Raw genomic sequence first — 21,228 nt, forward strand, 5'->3', positions numbered from 1 at the left:
GATATTGATGACCTATCCTGAGGATATAGTGGGCAACCCCTTTTAAGGTCACATTGGGATTATTAGATGGTTGTCATTGGACCATTTGGTGGGGAAGAGTAGATCCAGTTAACTTGACTTTCCTGAAAAGAAAAATGATATATTCGACCCTACAGTATACCTGATGTCCACCTGCTATTTATTTCCCTCTGCTCTTTTGCCTTGGTTGCTTTTTAGCTCCGTTGCATTAGGGCAGAGTTGTGATCTGTGACTACAGCTTGGGTACAAGGAGTCTGAAGTAGTCAGAGACACACCCCCTGCCTCGTCATTGGCCCAGTCTGCTGCTCTCATCTCTATGGAACTGCTGGAAATAGCTGAGCGCTGTACTCTGCTGGAGAGAGTGAATGGAGTGGCACGGCTCATGTTCATTCATTTCTGGGTCCAGCCCCCCGTTCTTGTGATCAGTGGGAGTTCCAGCGGTCACCCCCCACCAAACTAATAGTTATCTCCTATTCTAGGGCTAAGGGATAACCATAATAACCTTTTAAAGGGGTTGTCCAGGATCCCCTGGGTTTTTACTTAGCTCACCTAGTACTTTTGACCTAACACAACAATCATACTCACTTGGTGCCCGTTGCTCCAGTTCTGCACAGTGGCTGCATTCAGCGATCTCCTGGTTCCTAGCTTGTTTAGATGGGGTTATGTGCGCTTCTGTAGCCAATGCCTGGCCTCTGTGATGATGTGTCACTGCTGGGTCACACGCCACTTGGGGACACTTCGACAATGCACTTGACCCAATCTTCAGCAGGGCCAAAGGTTAATAAGCCTGGGATTGGAAGATTGACGAATGCAGCCGGGGTGCAGGACCGAAGTCGCAGGGACCGGGTGAGTATGGTTTTTGTTAGGGGCTAAGTAAAAACCCAGGGAATCCAGGACAACCCCTTTAAGGCAACCCAGGACCCAGTGCTACAATATTACAGTGTCCAACCACTGATCTCTATGCAGATGTTGCGGCGATGGTCCATGCCATGACTGCTCTTCTCCTGCTGGTAGGCATAGCCGTAGCCTTTCGTACCCGCTCCAAGGCTCTGGTAATGTTCCTGCTGGTATTGCTCTATAACTACCCAGGAGTCCCAGCTGACGGAGCAATACTATCCTCTCAGGCAGACTAAGGCCTCATGCACACGACCGTTTTTTTTTGCGGGTTCCGTAGTTCCGTGATCCGTGTCCGTTTTTCCTTCCGTGGGTCTTCCTTGATTTTTGGAGGATCCACGGACATGAAGGAAAAAGTCGTTTTGGTGTCCGCCTGGCCGTGCGGAGCCAAACGGATCCGTCCTGACTTACAATACAAGTCAATGGGGACGGATCCGTTTGACGTTGTGACACAATATGGTGCAATTGCAAACGGATCCGTCCCCCATTGACTTTCAATGTAAAGTCAGGAGTCCCTATTATACCATCGGATCGGAGTTTTCTCCAATCCGATGGTATATTTTAACTTGAAGCGCCCCCATCACCATGGGAACGCCTCTATGTTAGAATATACCATCGGATTTGAGTTACATCGTGAAAATTCATATCCGACAGTATATTCTAACACAGAGGCGTTCCCATGGTGATGGGGACGCTTCAAGTTAGAATATACTAAGAAGTGTGTACATGACTGCCCCCTGCTGCCTGGCAGCACCCGATCTCTTACAGGGGGCTGTGATCCGCACAATTAACCCCTCAGGTGCCGCACCTGAAGGGGTTAATTGTGCGTATCATAGCCCCCTGTAAGAGATCAGGGTCTGCCAGGCAGCAGGGGGCAGACCCCCTTCCCTGCCCAGTTTGAATATCATTGGTGGCCAGTGTGCGCCCCCCCCGGCCCCCCCTCCCTCCCTCTATTGTATTATCATTGGTGGCCAGTGTGCGGCCCCCCCCTCCCTCCCTCTATTGTATTATCATTGGTGGCCAGTGTGCGGCCTCCCCTCTCCCCCCCCCCCGATCATTGGTGGCAGCGGAGAGTTCCGATCGGAGTCCCAGTTTAATCGCTAGTTTTGGGGCTCCGATCAGTAACCATAGCAACCAGGACGCTACTGCAGTCCTGGTTGCCACGGTTACTTAGCAATATTAGAAGCATCATACTTACCTGCTGCGCTGTCTGTGACCGGCCGGGAGCTCCTCCTACTGGTAAGTGACAGGTCTGTGCGGCGCATTGCTTAATGATCTGTCACTTACCAGTAGGAGGAGCTCCCGGCTGGTCACAGACAGCGCAGCAGGTAAGTATGATGCTTCTAATATTGCAAAGTAACCATGGCAACCTTGCAAAGTAACCATGGCAACCAGGACTGCAGTAGCGTCCTGGTTGCCATGGTTACCGATCGGAGCCCCATCGATTAAACTGGGACTCCGATCGGAACTCTCTGCTGCCACCAATGATCGGGGGGGGGGAGGGGAGGCCGCACTCTGGCCACCAATGATAATACAATAGAGGGAGGGAGGGCGGGCCAGGGGGGGGGCCGCACTGGCCACCAATGAAATTAAAACTGGGGAGGGAGGGGGGTCTTCCCCTTGCTGCCTGGCAGCCCCTGATCTCTTACAGGGGGCTATGATACACACAATTAACCCCTTCAGGTGCGGCACCTGAGGGGTTAATTGTGCTGATCACAGCCCCCTGTAAGAGATCGGGTGCTGCCAGGCAGCAGGGGGCAGTCATGTACATAGTTCGTAGTATATTCTAACTAGAAGCGTCCCCATCACTATGGGAACGCCTCTGTGTTAGAATATACTGTCGGATTTCACGAAGTGAAAACTCAGCTCTGAAAAAGCTTTTATGCAGACGGCTCTTCGGATCCGTCTGTATGAAAGTAGCCTACGGACACGGATCACTGACACGGATGGCAATCTTGTGTGCATCCGTGTTTTTTCACGGACCCATTGACTTGAATGGGTCCGTGAACCGTTGTCCGTCAAAAAAATAGGACAGGTCCTATTTTTTTGACGGACAGGATACACGGATCACGGAGGCGGATGACAAACGGTGCATTTTACGAGTTTTCAACAGACCCATTGAAAGTCAATGGGTCCGCAGAAAATCACGGAAAACGGAACAACGGCCACGGGTGCACACAACGGTCGTGTGCATGAGGCCTAATGCCTGCTTCTCACATAGGGTGCACTTGCGTGCTTTCTCCATCTCTTAACGGGCCAACATGCACCCTACTCTTCCCAGCACCTTCACGTATGGGAGGGTGCCTGAGCAATAGGTTCTAGTACTGAACGTTGGTTTCCAGCAAAAGTGTGCTGTTAGCTTGTTTGCCTGTTCCATGTACCGACTTCTACCTGGCTTCTGGAATTGACCTTTCGCTGACTGATCTCTGTTCTTAACCCTGAGCTGCCCGCCTCAGTGCTCTGCACTGGTGTCTCTCAACTCCTGTGGGTCAGCCATCACTTCAACAGAGATTGCTCCAAGAGGTAACAGTCTGGTGGTTCCTCTACAGTTGAGTTTAGATCCCTGTTCAGGGGTTCAATGGTGAAGATCAGGGTGGCTAATTAGGCAACGCCCTTAATACTAGCCCCAAACCAGCGGCCCAGCGGATTCACATCCACTTCGTTATAATAATATCACTTGAACATATTGTATATAATCTGTAGCCCCTCCCCCCGGATAATAAATAATGTATTATAGGGTGAATGCGTAATGTGCCCTCCTCTATATGGGAAGCCCCTTTAACACTACGTGACCCATATGAGTCAATGAATTAAGAAGCCATCTCCCCAGCCTCGTCGTCCTCCTGACTTGTACAGACACTTTCACTGATTACTAAATGAAATTAGTTGGATGCCGAGTAGGAGTCTCCAGAAAATCTCTGTCTCACAATAATTTTTAATAGCGTCTGGGAATCTCCAGTGAATGTCAGCAGCTCCTTATGATGAGAGCGAACCTCACGTGACGGCAGACGTGGACGAAGCCGCTCAACCACCATTGGGAAGACAGACCTCTTTGTTCTGTGTCTTATAGGCAGTGCCAACAAAAATGTCAGCTGGCATCTGGGCAGACCACACATCGCAACTCACACTGAAATACAGAGTCAACGGCTGAAATCAGTTTAATAGTAAATTTCCCACAGCGAAATATCAAAACGAATACCCCAGTGATGACTAACCTCCGGCACTGGTGAAACTACGACTCCCAGCATGCTCCATTCATTTCTATGGAGTTCTGAGAACAGCCAAGCAAGTGTGCATCTTGGGAGTCGTAGTTTTCCCACAGCTGGAGTGCCGGAGGTTAGCCATCACAGCCCTAGATATTCAGTTACCCATTAGATTAAATGCTACATAATCAGCTAATATTGGCAGGATCGGTCATCCACCATCATGTGTGTCCTGACTCTCCAATGACAGATGATGTTGGAGAAAAGAAGGGTCAGACATGTTGGATTTCAACATGGTCGATCCTTTTGTTCTTAGTCAGATAAGCCGCCGCCAGAGGTATCCAACAGCTTTTAAAGAGGCATTCCAGCATTTTCTCCAATCTGGAGAAAAGAGTTAATTTCATCATATGCAAATGAGCAGTTAAGTGCACTGAGGGAGGGTCTAACCCACTCGGTGCACCCTTGCTCCTACTGCTTCCTCTGCCAGCTCCTCCCAATCCTTCTTGATTAACAGGGCCAGGCAAGATGACTATGTAGGAACCTCACCTTGGGAATCAGGAAGGAGAGGGAAAAGGAACAGGGGTGCACAGAGTGGCTTGGGCCCGCCCTTGATGCACTTAACTACTCATTTGCATATTGGTTAAAAAGTAATTTTTTTCTCCAGAATGAAACAACGGCTCACTAAGTGAAAGGTATCAATACATTCAGCTGAGCTAGTCCTGCAAGGCATTGTGTCCCTGCACAGTCTGACACTATCCAATCTGTGCTGCCATTGTTAGGCCTCTTTGACACGACCGTATGGCTATTTCAGTGTTTTGCCGTTTCTTTTTTCACGGATCCTTTGTTCCTTTTTTTTGTTTCTGTTGTGTTTCCGTTCCGTTTTTTTGTTTCCGTTTTTCCGTATGGCATATACAGTATACAGTAATTACATAGAAAAAAATTGGGCTGGGCATAACATTTTCAATAGATGGTTCCGCAAAAACGGAACGGATACGGAAGACATACGGATGCATTTCCGTATGTGTTCCGTTTTTTTTTTGCGGACCCATTGACTCGAATGGAGCCACGGAACGTGATTTGCGGGCAATAATCGGACATGTTCTATCTTTCAACGGAACGGAAAAACGGAAATACGGAAACGGAATGCATACGGAGTACATTCTGTTTTTTTTGCGGAACCATTGAAATGAATGGTTCCGTATATGGAACGCAAAAAAACGCATCGCAAAACGAAAAAAAAAAACGTTAGTCGGAAAGAGGCCTTATGGCTCCATTCACACGTCCGCAACGTGTTTTGCGGATCCACGGAGCCGCAGATCCGAAAAACACGGAAAGCGGCAATGTGCGGACCGCACATTGCCGGCACTTATAGAATATGTTCTATTTTTTTGCAGAACGGAAATGCGGACCCGGAAGATCCGCAATTCCGTGTCCGGGCAGCACATCGTCCTGCCTCATAGGAATGAATGGGCCCGCAATTCCATTCCGCAAAATGCGGAACGAAATTGCGGACGTGTGAATGGAGCTGTGACTGTGAGGGATCACTCCCGCCCAACTGTTAACATCATCCACCTCTGTTAACAGACAGAAAAGCAGATTGCTGCCAATTAATTCATAAACTTCTAGTTGGAATAATAGAGTTATTACACCCCATAGAGACATAAGAACGGAGGCTGCAGAATGGTTATTATAGGGGTGATCCTATAGGTCTCAGGAGAGGGCACGGCTCTTTATTAACAGGCCCATAGTGACGCGGTTACATTTTTTGGCTACGGGGGTACAAAGCTTTACTGTTTTGGTTGAGCAGAGGCATAAAATGACAGCACAGTGACCCGACTCTGCAATACCCGGCTGGACATTAGGGGTCTCTCGCCGCCCACCTTCCGCTGCCGGGAGGAGCCGCTGAAATCCACTGCACGGGAACAGCAGCTCCTGAGGCTGATGAAAGAAAAAAAATCTCTTATTTAGTGTTACTTAAAATGCAAGCACTTCTTCTTTTTTCAATTCTCACAGCAGAGCAGCAGCTCCTTCAGCGCTCCGCTAATAAGCTCACTTGTGATTTCAGCCGAAATTCTCTTCTTTTTGAACCTGTCCTTGACACAAGGCTGTCAAAAAAAAAGAGAGATAGCCTATTTATTAGGCAGATAATGATGTTTGGGAGAGATCTCATTTAGGCCTCATGCACACGACTGTTGTTTTATTCCGTGTCCGTTGTTCCGTTCTGACTTTCAATGGGTCCGTTGAAAACTCGGCTAATGCACCGTTTGCCATCCGCGTCCGTGATCCGCGGTTCCAGTCCGTCAAAAAAATATAACCTGTCCTATTTTTTTCACGGAAAACGGTTCGCGGACCCATTCAAGTCAATGGGACCGTGAAAAAACGCGGAGGCACACAAGATGGCCGTCCGCGTCCGTTTTTTTCCTATCATTTGCATGCCAAACTTGACTTAGATTTTTTTTTTTACTTTCCTTCATGTCTGGTGATCCTCCAAAATTAAAGGCAGAGACACGGAAACAAAAACGGAAACGGATCACGGAACAACGGAACCCCATTTTGCGGAACGGAACACAACAATGGTCGTGTGCATTAGGCCTAAGTCATCTAGGAGAATCCTCATACAGAATCCATCAGATCCTAGTCACGGGTCCAGAAGCAGGAGTTATGAGCCATCATGCCAATGGCGGGACGATGGGTCGTTTATATTGACGTTGACAGGAAAGGTGGAGACGTTATTAGTCCTAATTGGATGTGGCGGTCCCCGCTATATGGTGCCTCGGAGGACGATGTTACATGGAGATTTCTCATTTCTCCAGTAGAAAGTTGGCTTGCGGAAAAATGATCAGTGCGTCACATGAAAGTTTGCGGCTGTTGACACGCCCCCTTTATGTGTTGCCCCACCTGCTTTATATGGTAACACGCCCCCTTTATGTGTTGCCCCACCTGCTTTATATGTTGATACGCCCCCTTTATGTGTTGCCCCACCTGCTTTATATGGTGACACACCCCCTTTATGTGTTGCCCCACCCTCTTTATATGGTGCACCACCCATTTTTTTTGCATCACATCTTCGTATGGCACCTTGCACCCCCCAATGCACTTGGGGCACCAGGATTGATGCAGAAACCCGGCGCCACATACCGTTACAGTACAAGGATGCCTGCTTTTCATACTGTGCCCGGGAGATTTGCCAACCGGGAGCCTCGCAGATCTTCCCGTAGAGTTGGCAAATATGAGATTACAGAAACAGCGCCCCTCATGTTTGTAGGCCGTGCCTGGTATTGCAGCTCAGGATGATTCACTTCGATGTCGCCGAACCATACTTACCAACAAGAATGCCCAGAACTCACCAGGACTGCCCATCTATGGGCAGGAGTTACATTAGCCCCATGCATTTTTGGTCTGGGACAGCCTGAATTTCCGAAAATTAGGGACAGTACCTGCAAATTCGGGACAGTCAGCAGCTATACTGAACTGCAAAGAGCGGTGCTGTTTCTGGAAGAAAGTGACTATGTCAATCTAATGTTATATAACCCCTTTGGACACAATTGTTTGAAACCATTATTATAAGGCGTCTTAAAGGGAATCAAGGATACATAAATTGGAGGCCACTCAATTATCTGGTGTTGCATAGAATAGTCACATGCATATTTAAAATATATATATATATATATATATATATATACACTGCGTGCAGAATTATTAGGCAAATGAGTATTTTGACCACATCATCCTCTTTATGCATGTTGCCTTACTCCAAGCTGTATAGGCTCGAAAGCCTACTACCAATTAAGCATATTAGGTGATGTGCATCTCTGTAATGAGAAGGGGTGTGGTCTAATGACATCAACACCCTATATCAGGTGTGCATAATTATTAGGCAACTTCCTTTCCTTTGGCAAAATGGGTCAAAAGAAGGACTTGACAGGCTCAGAAAAGTCAAAAATAGTGAGATATCTTGCAGAGGGATGCAGCACTCTTAAAATTGCAAAGCTTCTGAAGCGTGATCATCGAACAATCAAGCGTTTCATTCAAAATAGTCAACAGGGTCGCAAGAAGCGTGTGGAAAAACCAAGGCGCAAAATAACTGCCCATGAACTGAGAAAAGTCAAGCGTGCAGCTGCCAAGATGCCACTTGCCACCAGTTTGGCCATATTTCAGAGCTGCAACATCACTGGAGTGCCCAAAAGCACAAGGTGTGCAATACTCAGAGACATGGCCAAGGTAAGAAAGGCTGAAAGACGACCACCACTGAACAAGACACACAAGCTGAAACGTCAAGACTGGGCCAAGAAATATCTCAAGACTGATTTTTCTAAGGTTTTATGGACTGATGAAATGAGAGTGAGTCTTGATGGGCCAGATGGATGGGCCCGTGGCTGGATTGGTAAAGGGCAGAGAGCTCCAGTCCGACTCAGACGCCAGCAAGGTGGAGGTAGAGTACTGGTTTGGGCTGGTATCATCAAAGATGAGCTTGTGGGGCCTTTTCGAGTTGAGGATGGAGTCAAGCTCAACTCCCAGTCCTACTGCCAGTTTCTGGAAGACACCTTCTTCAAGCAGTTGTACAGGAAGAAGTCTGCATCCTTCAAGAAAAACATGATTTTCATGCAGGACAATGCTCCATCACACGCGTCCAAGTACTCCACAGCGTGGCTGGCAAGAAAGGGTATAAAAGAAGAAAATCTAATGACATGGCCTCCTTGTTCACCTGATCTGAACCCCATTGAGAACCTCTGGTCCATCATCAAATGTGAGATTTACAAGGAGGGAAAACAGTACACCTCTCTGAACAGTGTCTGGGAGGCTGTGGTTGCTGCTGCACGCAATGTTGATGGTGAACAGATCAAAACACTGACAGAATCCATGGATGGCAGGCTTTTGAGTGTCCTTGCAAAGAAAGGTGGCTACATTGGTCACTGATTTGTTTTTGTTTTGTTTTTGAATGTCAGAAATGTATATTTGTGAATGTTGAGATGTTATATTGGTTTCACTGGTAAAAATAAATAATTGAAATGGGTATATATTTGTTTTTTGTTAAGTTGCCTAATAATTATGCACAGTAATAGTCACCTGCGCACACAGATATCCCCCTAAAATAGCTAAAACTAAAAACAAACTAAAAACTACTTCCAAAAATATTCAGCTTTGATATTAATGAGTTTTTTGGGTTCATTGAGAACATGGTTGTTGTTCAATAATAAAATTAATCCTCAAAAATACAACTTGCCTAATAATTCTGCACTCCCTGTATATATATATTTTTATTACAAAGAAAATGTAAAAAAATATATAAAAAAAAAGATCCTTTAGGGTCCATTCACACGTCCGTAATTGTTTTGCGGATCCGCAAAACACGGACACCTGAAATGTGCGATCCGCAATTTGAGGACCGCACATCACAGACACTATAATAGAAAATGCCTTTTCTGGTCCGCAATTGCGGACAAGAATAGGAAATGTTCTATTTTTTTCAGGAACAGAATTGCGGATCCTGAAAAAACGGATGCTGATCCCGAAAATGCGGATGCGGATCCCGAAAATGCGGATTCACATCCGTTCCAGCCCAATTGAAAGTGAATGGGTCCGCAAATTGCGGAACGAATGCGGACCCAAATTACGGACGTGTGAATGGGCCCTTAAAGGACCACTCCAGGAGTCCCCATAGATCACAGCAGTGGGTGCAGCATTACTTACTGAGGGCAGTATTGGTTGTAAATTCAAAAAACTTTCTCTTTTTCATATGTCTACTCACCGTTCCACGCGTTACAGCACAGTATGAGACACTCTCCTGTCAGGGCGGAGCTTATTTCGCTCGATATTTGATTAGGAACAGTGATGGCCAGTTCGCAGTGTTCGCCAGCGAACACATGCGAGCTGCCATCTTGACTCACAAGTCCGGCGATGCACAGGTAAGCCCTTACCTGTGCCGCTAGCCGGTCTGAAACAAATGCGGTCACCGGGAGCAGGCAGTTCCGAGAACAGCCCGATGAAGGCCCCTGGCGGCTGTTCTCGGTGACCGCCTGCTCCCGGTGACCGCATTTGTTTCAGACCGGCTCGCGGCACAGGTAAGGGCTTACCTGTGCATCGCCGGACTTGTGAGTCAAGATGGCAGCCCGCATGTGTTCGCTGGCGAACACTACGAACGGGCCATCACTGATTAGGAACACTCCTAGGCCTCAAACTAGGCCTCAAACTGCCAGAAAGAAAAGCTTTCTTTGTTGCCCCTAGCAGCCAATCACAGCCCAGCTTTAATTTCTTAAACTGCTCTGGTAAAATGAAAGCTGCGCTGTGATTGGTTGCTGTGGCATATAGATAGACAGTTCTTCCTTTTGATAGTTCTAATAAATTTGCCAGAGCCATAGTAATAGGAGAACCTACAATACTGGAAGTGGATGGAGAGTTATGTATCTGACAGGAGCTGAGCGACAACCACTGGTGTGTCATGGCAGCCATTAGTGGTTGTTGTCACCTTTGGAAGTTTTGTTAGACTAAGTTAACGCAGAAACCAAGGAAAAGTGTCAATGTTAAAATATATATTTAATTCAACTTAAAAATTTGTAAAAGATACTTGACACCCCCCAGTACTGAGGACAGGGACCCCCACAATTCCTTGGGGCAGCTAAACCCCACCCATGGGAACGTCCCCAACTCCAAACACCCACTTATGGGCGGTGTAATTGTCAGCGCTGCCCATTTTCAGCCAAGGATAGCCCAAATCTTCCGGGATAGTCCCTGCAAATTCAGGACAGTTGGAAACTATGCTCCGTGGAAAATGCTGGAACTGTCAAAAACATCCGGAAGTGAGGTGACTGTGTGAACAGCTTCCTAATTCAGCAGCCCCACTTTTCTTCTTGCTCTGTACCAATGGCTGAGGGAAGAGCAGAATGAGTCGGGAGCTGTTTTGGGGCAGGACCTTCAGCTTCAGTAGACCAACTGTTGACATAGCTTTGAGCTTAAAGGGGTTTTCCAAGACCAGGAACCCCATTTTCGTACGGCCATGCAGGGTCAGGGCTATAAAAACAAACAAACAAAAAAACTAACAAAAAAAGTAACCTGACACCGGTCTTTTTTTGAACCCTCTACACCCAGCCTGCTGGTGGTTAGGGACATCCTACCTGACACCCACCTGATAAAGGCATTTAAAGAGCACCTGTCTGTCACCTCTCCTGACATGTACAGTATATTTCAGGTTGTGCCGTCCTGCTAGAAGTTTATGAATGAATTGCTAACTGGGTGTTACCAGTTAGGGGTGTGTCCCTGCACAGTTTGAGACTATCCGCTCAGTGTTGACGGTGTACAGTCCCCAACTGGTAACATCCAGTTAGCAATTCATTCATGAACTTCTAGTAGCAATGACTGAGGATCGGTACACCGTAGATTTACTTGTAAAGATGCTCCAGAATTGTTATTACACAGGGAATGCTAAAACATATATGTCAGGAGAGGTGACAGGTCGCCTTTAATGTTGCCACTATTAGAGTGCATCCATATTATCCAGCCCGTCTTATCGGGAATCTGCAGGCCGCGTGTTATAGAGCAGGAGGAGCTGAGCAGACTGACATACAGTTTGCGAGACAAGAGTCAGTAAAACTTAATCTAAAACATTTTTCGGTTTAGGAGTCCAGTGGGCGGCCTCATTTGGTGAGTGTGCATACAAAGGTAGATGTCAATCACTGACTAGGACCTCCCACTGGACTCCTAAAAGCCCCCATAATTAGACTATTATCAACCGAACCTGCTGTTTTATGGACCGGCCAACAGTCTAATGTGTATGGGGTGCTTCTGACTCTCCACTGACAGATGATGTTTGGTGCTTTGAATTTCAGTGCCCGATCCTTTCTTCTCCCAGGAGATAAGCCACTAGAGATCTCTGGCATCATCCTTCACTTCTCCCTTCATTGAACATGCTAATGCATTCTGCTGAGAATGTATATGTATGGGGCAGTCCAGAGAGATCGCTAACAGCTAATGAAGGGCACCTTAAAGGGTTCTTCCAGGATTTGACTTAAAGAGGACCTTTCACCGATCCTGACATTGTGAACTAAGTATCATGACATATACAGCGGCGCCCAGGGATCTCACTGCACTTACTATTATCCCTGGGCGCCGCTCCATTCTCCCGTTATGTCCTCCGGTATGTTCAGGGACTTGGTTATAGTAGGCGGAGTCTGCCCTTGTTCTGCTGGGCGTCTCCTTCTCCTAGGCTGTAGCGCTGACCAATCGCAGCGCAGAGCTCACAGCCTGGGAGGTTTTTTTCTCCCAGGCTGTGAGCTCTGCGCTGCGATTGGCCAGCGCTACAGCCTAGGAGAAGGAGACACCCAGCAGAACAAGGGCAGACTCCGCCTACTATAACCAAGTCCCCGAACATACCGGAGGACATAACGGGAGAACGGAGCGGCGCCCAGGGATAATAGTAAGTGCAGTGAGATCCCTGGGCGCCGCTGTATATGTCATGATACTTAGTTCACAATGTCAGGATCGGTGAAAGGTCTTCTTTAAATGACACCCTACCCCGCTGGATCTGTGGAGGGAAGCATACTTACCTGGTCCCCACCACTCGGCTGTGTCCTTGTCTTCACTGCACCGAGATTTTACTACTGATGACCTATCCTTAGGATAGGTCATCAATATCTAATTGGTGAGGGTCAGACGCCCAGGACCGCCACCGATCAGCTGTTTGAGAAGGCATCAATACTCCTCTGAGCACCGTGGCCTTCTCTCTGCTCACCAAGCACCCAAGCACAGCGGAGTACGTTGTATATCGACCGTACTTGGTATCGCAGCTAAATCCCATTCACTTCTGTGGGACTGAGTGACCGATGGTGGTCGTCACTGGCTTAGCAAAAGCTGAGAGTTGCTCGCTGCGCTACTGCGAGCAACGGTGCCTTCTCAAACAACTGATTGGGCGGGGGTCCTGAATGTCGGACCTCCACTGATCAGATTACTGATGGCCTATCCACAGGTTAGGTCATCGGTAATAAAATCGCAGATAACCCCTTTAAATTTATAGCTAGGACGAGGTCACATCCACCACTGGCCTCAGCAGTGACGTGTCTCCAAGTGGTACATGACCCAGCAGTGACACGCCGCTTGTGGACGTACCACTGCTGGGACCAGTCATTGGCTGCAGTGGTGCATGTGACCCTGTCCGTTTCAGAAGTTTACATGCAGTGAAGATAGCCAATGACCAAGGAGCAGGAGTGGCGAGGAACAGGTAGGTACACCTCTGCTTACAGATCTGGTGGGGTGAGGTCAGAATTTAAAAGTAAGTCAATCCAGGATTTATTCTTAATAGCGTATTACGAGCGGCTCGACAGCTGGGACCCCCATCATTCCCAAGATTGAGGGGTCCCCGAGTCCCCACTCTGAGTGGAGTAGTAGAGCGCATGCCGGTCCACCACTTCATTAATTCCTTTAGGACAGAGGGAGCGCTGGTTGCACCAGTCCCATAGAAGTGATTAGAGCAGTGACCGAAGTGAACTACCACTACAGAGAGGGCACTTGGGGGCCGCTCCTTTTTGGGATTGCAGGGATCCCAGTGATCAGATCTCCTGCGATCCAATATTTATCACCCGTCCTGTGGATAGATGATAAATTCTTTCTGTGGGATAACCCACCAGAGAGCGTTCGGAAACATTGACGTGCATGCAATGATTCTTGTTGCCAGATGTTTTGCTCAGGCGCGATGTATGCTGTTTTTGTCTTTAAATGCCATCACTAGGTCAGCAGAGCACAAAGATGAACTTGTTGCCGGGCTTGTTGTTCATCCCGGGACCAGATTACGTTTTGGTGTTCAGAGTTGGCTAGCCTCAGGCAGCTGCCCGCAGAGAACGAGCTCTGACATTTTTGTAATTGTCGTGCTGAGCAGAGCATCAATTATAAGCAATGTGACTATCTGTCTGTAATTATGTTAATGCAGTAATAAAAACACAACAGGGGTGTGATGTGCCGCATCCGGCTGAAGGGGGGTACATTACGCTAGCCCTTTCCAAATGCACACAAGGCATGATGTATTAAGATGTCTGTGGACTGTCCGTGACTTACTCTACAAGGCAGCGCCGCAGCTGAGTGTTTTATATATTTATAGATTTTATCTTAGCTTTATAACGTAAAAAAATGAACAACATTGGGGTCATTTAGGGAGTAAGAAGTGGGAAACGGAAAGTAATGGGGTAAGGGTCTGCATAATTGTCAACAGTCCCAGAAAATTTGGGCTGCACCGAGCCAAAAATGGGTGGAGTTTATCTAACCCTTCCCCTTCCATAAGTGCAAGTATTAACACCCAGGGGTGTGCACAGATCTCATAGAAGAACCTATTATGAGCCCCCCGCCCCACCCAGTTATCCAGGACACATGCATCAAACACCGCCAGACAACGTGGAATGCAATCTGCGACACCACAAATTTCTGGAGAATTTATATATTTAAATTAAATCAAAGATAAAATGTAATATAAAAATGTTGCTCTCAGCCTCACCCAGTTTATTCAACTTCTATGTCGGAAAAAATGGAACAGGTGTTTCGTAAATATGGCGTTCATTCTGACCACCATATATCTTAAAGGGGTTTTCCAAGTGTTTTTTTACTAATGACCCATGCTCTACATAGGTCTGATCGGTGGGGGTTTGACACCCGTGACCCCCCACTGATCGGCTATTTGAGAAGGCAGCAGTGCTCACAGTAGTGCTGCAGCCTTCTCTCTGCTTACCAAGCACAGTGCCGTACATTGTATAGTGGCCGTGCTTGATATTACAGTTCAGGCTCATTCACTTCAATAGGGCTGAGCTGCGCCTAGGCCATGTGATCGATGAACGTGACATCACTGGCCTAGGAAAAGCTGGAGGAGGCCACAACGCTACTGTGAGCGCCGCTGCCTCCTCAAACAGCTGATCAGTGGGGGTCCTGGATGTTGGACCTCCACCAATCAGATACTGATGACCTAACCAGAGGATAGGTCATCGGCAAAAAACACTTGAAAAACCCCTTTAATTTTTTTTACAACTAGTAAAACTCCCCTTACAGCTCTAAATCACTGCTTCCCTTCAAATAATGTATTACAAAACATGCTGCCTGTTGCCACCACTAGGGGGAGCTCAGTGCATAGAAATTTATACAGTTACCATTGTCTACAATGGAAGCTGTAATAATTTCTTTACGCTGAGCTTCCCCTAGTGGCGGTTATATGATTTTCATGTCGGGGACACAAGAAGTTTAATCCCAGGCCATTCCTCCCCCTAGGCCCCATAGCAGCCCTGCGGTCTGCTTCCATGGGAGGTACGCCACTGCCAGACTCTGTTTTCCTCTAATATTGCAAGGTCAGGTTGCCTTCTACAGAAATTATAATAGTTTATATTTTTGACCAAAATATGCTAGTTTGTAGCCCACGTCAAGTGTCTTTACACAGCACACCACTAAAAAAGGGATCGAATTTTCAACTGTTGTTATATGCCCTTGAATCAGTAAGTACGGCCATTTTCAGGAATGTCTAGTAGTCTAGTTATTTCCTGGGGAGTTGTTGGTTGTGGCTTTGGTCATGTATCAAAGTGTATGGCGATGCAATATTAAAGGGGTTTTCCGGGAAAAGAATATTGATGACCAGTCCAACTCCCAGCACCTCCACCGATCAGCTGTTTGAAGACGCTGCAGTGTTACGGTAAGCGCTGCGATCTCCTGACAGATTACCAAGCACAGCGCCATCCATTAGATAGAGATTGTGCTTGGTATTGCAGCCCAGGTCCATTCACTTAAATTGGGCCTGAGCTGCGCCTAGGCCATGTGACCAATGAACGTGACGTCACTGGCCGAGGAAGAAGTAGTGGTGCTGACTGATTTGCCGTGGCCTATTCAAACATCTGATCGGTAAGGGTGTTGGGGGTTGGACCTCCACCAATCCGATTTTGAGGATCTATCCTAAAGATGGGCCATCAGTGTCTTACTCTAAGGGTGGGTTCGCATCTGCGTTCTGGATTCCGTTATGGCTTTCCGTTATAACATGGTTATAATGGAAAATAACGGAATCCATAAGACGGAAGGACGGATCCGTTCTGCTGCCCATAGACTTGTATTATGACGGAATGTAAAATGGAAGCCTTTAAAGGGCATTCAGTTTTGATCCGTCTTAATAGAAGTCTATGGGAATCATAACGGATCCGTCCCGTTTCCGTTATTCAGAACGGATAAAAAAGTCCTTTGTTTTCCGTCTTTCATAATGAGAACCAGACGGATCCGTTATTATTCCCATAGACTTCTATGAAGACGGATCGAAACGGAATGCCTCTTAAAGACTTCCGTTTTGACGTCCGTCTAATGGATTCCATTACTAACATGGTTATAACGGAAAGCCAGAACGCAGATGTAAACCCACCCTAAAGGATGAAATGTCTTAGGGGCTTCAGAACTGTTAGGTATTTTATTATGACCCTTTTTTCCTTACATGGACAAATGAGAAAGTTTTAATTCTCCAAACGTGACTTGCAAAATTACTGAAAAAATTGTGGCACATGCCAGTGTTTCATAAGAAACTTTTTTTTATTACATTTTTATGTTAAACATATTTTGTTAGAATTGTTTTTAGAAAAAAAAAACAACTGACCACTAAACCTAACTAGCGAGACATCCTGTTCTGTAGAGGTCATTTTTATTGTAAGCATCTAATTATCATCACAGACAGGATTACAATGACAAGTATCACTTACATAGATAATACAGGATATAATATTACAATGGGTGATGGTCACAATTTATCTACTCCCCCTCCCTGAAGAATATCTGCTCAGGTCACAAAGCACGCTTAGAAAACTATTGCAAAAACATCAATGAGTCCCATCCAGTGCATTGTGTCTATGCATAGAAAATCAACTCATCATGTACAGAAAATATAAATATATATTTTTTTTATTTATTATTAATTGGCATAAAAATATAGGTGACACATTTCCTTTAACATCCAAAATAGGATAAAAAACACTCAAAAACTTCATGAAAATAAAGCGCTGCCAGCATTTTTATTTGGACGGTGAAATGGACATGCCCTTGTAGAACACACAGGAACAGACACTTTCCTTTTAATTGAATGTTTGCAAACCTTGTCCGATAATGAATGAAGGGAAGGACGTGGCTGTTATTATTGTTAATGTCTGTGTTTTCTGCCGCGTCTTCATCTCCTGCTGTTTGACTTGTTCTGCACCTGGAGGTTTAAATTAATTGGTCCATTTTGAACTGATGTCCTGACATTGCAAAAGCAGCTAATGCAAAAGCTGCAAAGTTTACCCAACGAGAGTTCATTCGGGAGTCAGTCATGTGGTGTGGACAGATTCTCTGCTGTACTTTGCAATTACCGATATATTTATTGAATAATGTAACCTTAAAATTCAGGTCTAACTTATTTGGTATACCTAAAAAATATACATTCGGAACATTTCATTGGATTTACAACTGTATAGTCCGGAGAGCCCCCAGCTGTCTGGTGGTGTAGTTTAGAGTGCCCCCTATAACAGCAGTCTGGAGCGCCCCCTATAACAGCAGTCTGGATGTGTAGTCTGGAGCGCTCCCTACAACAGCAGTCTGGAAGTGTAGTCTGGAGCGCCCCCTATAACAGCAGTCTGGATGTGTAGTCTGGAGCGCCCCCTATAACAGCAGTCTGGATGTGTAGTCTGGAGCGCCCCCTATAACAGCAGTCTGGATGTGTAGTTTGGAGCGCCCCCTATAAGAGCAGGCTGGATGTGTAGTCTGGAGCACCCCCTACAACAGCAGTCTGAAAGTGTAGTCTGGAGCGCCCCCTATAACAGCAGTCTGGATGTGTAGTCTGGAGCGCCCCCTATAACAGCAGTCTGGATGTGTAGTCTGGAGCACCCCCTACAACAGCAGTCTGGAAGTGTAGTCTGGAGCGCCCCCTATAACAGCAGTCTGGTTGTGTAGTCTGGAGCGCCCCCTATAACAGCAGTCTGGATGTGTAGTCTGGAGCACGCCCTATAACAGCAGGCTGGATGTGTAGTCTGGAGCGCCCCCTATAACAGCAGTCTGGATGTGTAGTCTGGAGCACCCCCTACAACAGCAGTCTGGAAGTGTAGTCTGGAGCGCCCCCTATAACAGCAGTCTGGATGTGTAGTCTGGAGCGCCCCCTATAACAGCAGTCTGGATGTGTAGTCTGGAGCGCCCCCTACAACAGCAGTCTGGAAGTGTAGTCTGGAGCGCCCCCTATAACAGCAGTCTGGAAGTGTAGTCTGGAGCGCCCCCTACAACAGCAGTCTGGATTTGTAGTCTGGAGCGCCCCCTACAACAGCAGTCTGGATGTGTAGTCTGGAGCTCCCCCTATAACAGCAGTCTGGATGTGTAGTCTGGAGCGCCCCCTATAACAGCAGTCTGGATGTGTAGTCTGGAGCGCTCCCTATAACAGCAGTCTGGATGTGTAGTCTGGAGCGTCCCCTATAACAGCAGTCTGGATGTGTAGTCTGGAGCGCCCCCTATAACAGCAGTCTGGATGTGTAGTCTGGAGCGCCCCCTATAACAGCAGTCTGGATGTGTAGTCTGGAGCGCCCCCTATAACAGCAGTCTGGATGTATAGTCTGGAGCGCCCCCTATAACAGCAGTCTGGTTGTGTAGTCTGGAGCGCCCCCTATAACAGCAGTCTAGATGTGTAGTCTGGAGCACGCCCTATAACAGCAGGCTGGATGTGTAGTCTGGAGCGCCCCCTATAACAGCAGTCTGGATGTGTAGTCTGGAGCACCCCCTACAACAGCAGTCTGGAAGTGTAGTCTGGAGCGCCCCCTATAACAGCAGTCTGGATGTGTAGTCTGGAGCACCCCCTACAACAGCAGTCTGGAAGTGTAGTCTGGAGCGCCCCCTATAACAGCAGTCTGGATGTGTAGTCTGGAGCGCCCCCTATAACAGCAGTCTGGATGTGTAGTCTGGAGCGCCCCCTATAACAGCAGTCTGGATGTGTAGTTTGGAGCGCCCCCTATAAGAGCAGGCTGGATGTGTAGTCTGGAGCACCCCCTACAACAGCAGTCTGAAAGTGTAGTCTGGAGCGCCCCCTATAACAGCAGTCTGGATGTGTAGTCTGGAGCGCCCCCTATAACAGCAGTCTGGATGTGTAGTCTGGAGCACCCCCTACAACAGCAGTCTGGAAGTGTAGTCTGGAGCGCCCCCTATAACAGCAGTCTGGATGTATAGTCTGGAGCGCCCCCTATAACAGCAGTCTGGTTGTGTAGTCTGGAGCGCCCCCTATAACAGCAGTCTGGATGTGTAGTCTGGAGCACGCCCTATAACAGCAGGCTGGATGTGTAGTCTGGAGCGCCCCCTATAACAGCAGTCTGGATGTGTAGTCTGGAGCACCCCCTACAACAGCAGTCTGGAAGTGTAGTCTGGAGCGCCCCCTATAACAGCAGTCTGGATGTGTAGTCTGGAGCGCCCCCTATAACAGCAGTCTGGATGTGTAGTCTGGAGTGCCCCCTACAACAGCAGTCTGGAAGTGTAGTCTGGAGCGCCCCCTATAACAGCAGTCTGGAAGTGTAGTCTGGAGCGCCCCCTACAACAGCAGTCTGGATGTGTAGTCTGGAGCGCCCCCTACAACAGCAGTCTGGATGTGTAGTCTGGAGCTCCCCCTATAACAGCAGTCTGGATGTGTAGTCTGGAGCGCCCCCTATAACAGCAGTCTGGATGTGTAGTCTGGAGCGCCCCATACAACAGCAGTCTGGATGTGTAGTCTGGACCGCCCCCTATAACAGCAGTCTGGAAGTGTAGTCTGGAGCGCCCCCTATAACAGCAGTCTGAAAGTGTAGTCTGGAGCGCCCCCTATAACAGCAGTCTGGATGTGTATTCTGGAGCGCCCCCTATAACAGCAGTCTGGATGTGTAGTCTGGAGTGCCCCCTATAACAGCAGTCTAGATGTGTAGTTTGGAGCGCCCCCTATAACAGCAGTCTAGATGTGTAGTCTGGAGCGCCCCCTATAACAGCAGTCTGGATGTGTAGTTTGGAGCGCCCCCTATAACAGCAGTCTGGATGTGTACTTTGGAGAGCCCCCTATAACAGCAGTCTGGATGTGTAGTCTGGAGCGCCCCCTCTAACAGCAGTCAGTATGTGTATTCTGGAGCGCCCCCTATAACAGCAGTCTGGATGTGTAGTCTGGAGCGCCCCCTATAACAGCAGTCAGTATGTGTATTCTGGAGCGCCCCCTATAACAGCAGTCTGGATGTGTACTTTGGAGAGCCCCCTATAACAGCAGTCTGGATGTGTAGTCTGGAGCGCCCCCTCTAACAGCAGTCAGTATGTGTATTCTGGAGCGCCCCCTATAACAGCAGTCTGGATGTGTAGTCTGGAGCGCCCCCTATAACAGCAGTCAGTATGTGTATTCTGGAGCGCCCCCTATAACAGCAGTCTGGATGTTTAGTCTGGAGCGCCCCCTATAGCAGCAGTCTGGATGTGTAGTCTGGACCGCCCCCTATAACAGCAGTCTGGATGTGTAGTCTGGACCGCCCCCTATAACAGCAGTCTGGATGTGTAGTCTGGAGCCCCCCCTATAACACCAGTCTGGATGTGTAGTCTGGAGCGCCCCCTATAACACCAGTCTGGATGTGTAGTCTAGAGTGCCCCCTTTAACAGCAGTCTGGATGTGTAGTCTGGAGCGCCCCCTATAACAGCAGTCTGGATGTGTAGTCTGGAGCGCCCCCTATAACAGCAGTCTGGATGTGTAGTCTGGAGCGCCCCCTATAACAGCAGTCTGGATGTGTAGTCTGGACCGCCCCCTATAACAGCAGTCTGGTTGTGTAGTCTGGACCGCCCCCTATAGCAGCAGTCTGGATGTGTAGTCTGGAGCGCCCCCTATAGCAGCAGTCTGGATGTGTAGTCTGGACCGCCCCCTATAACAGCAGTCTGGATGTGTAGTCTGGAGCACCCCCTACAACAGCAGTCTGGAAGTGTAGTCTGGAGCGCCCCCTATAACAGCAGTCTGGATGTGTAGTCTGGAGCGCCCCCTATATCAGCAGTCTGGATGTGTAGTCTGGAGTGCCCCCTACAACAGCAGTCTGGAAGTGTAGTCTGGAGCGCCCCCTATAACAGCAGTCTGGTTGTGTAGTCTGGACCGCCCCCTATAGCAGCAGTCTGGATGTGTAGTCTGGAG

At 47.8% G+C, this 21,228-nt stretch overlaps 1 protein-coding gene and 1 long non-coding RNA gene across 4 annotated transcripts in view; one reads left to right on the forward strand and one right to left on the reverse strand.

Annotated features, from left to right (window-relative positions):
* CDK14 (cyclin dependent kinase 14) overlaps nt 1-21,228 on the forward strand; it is a 547,646-nt gene that overhangs the window by 356,224 nt on the left and 170,194 nt on the right. The window lies entirely within an intron of this gene.
* LOC121000604 lies at nt 547-12,799 on the reverse strand. The gene is made up of 3 exons (XR_005778868.1): nt 12,711-12,799; nt 11,054-11,057; nt 547-557 (listed from the first exon to the last, which is right to left on the reverse strand). It is a non-coding gene; the product is annotated as an uncharacterized LOC121000604 (long non-coding RNA).

Source organism: Bufo bufo, chromosome 5, assembly GCF_905171765.1.
Source record: "Bufo bufo chromosome 5, aBufBuf1.1, whole genome shotgun sequence".
Classification (NCBI taxonomy): domain Eukaryota; kingdom Metazoa; phylum Chordata; class Amphibia; order Anura; family Bufonidae; genus Bufo; species Bufo bufo.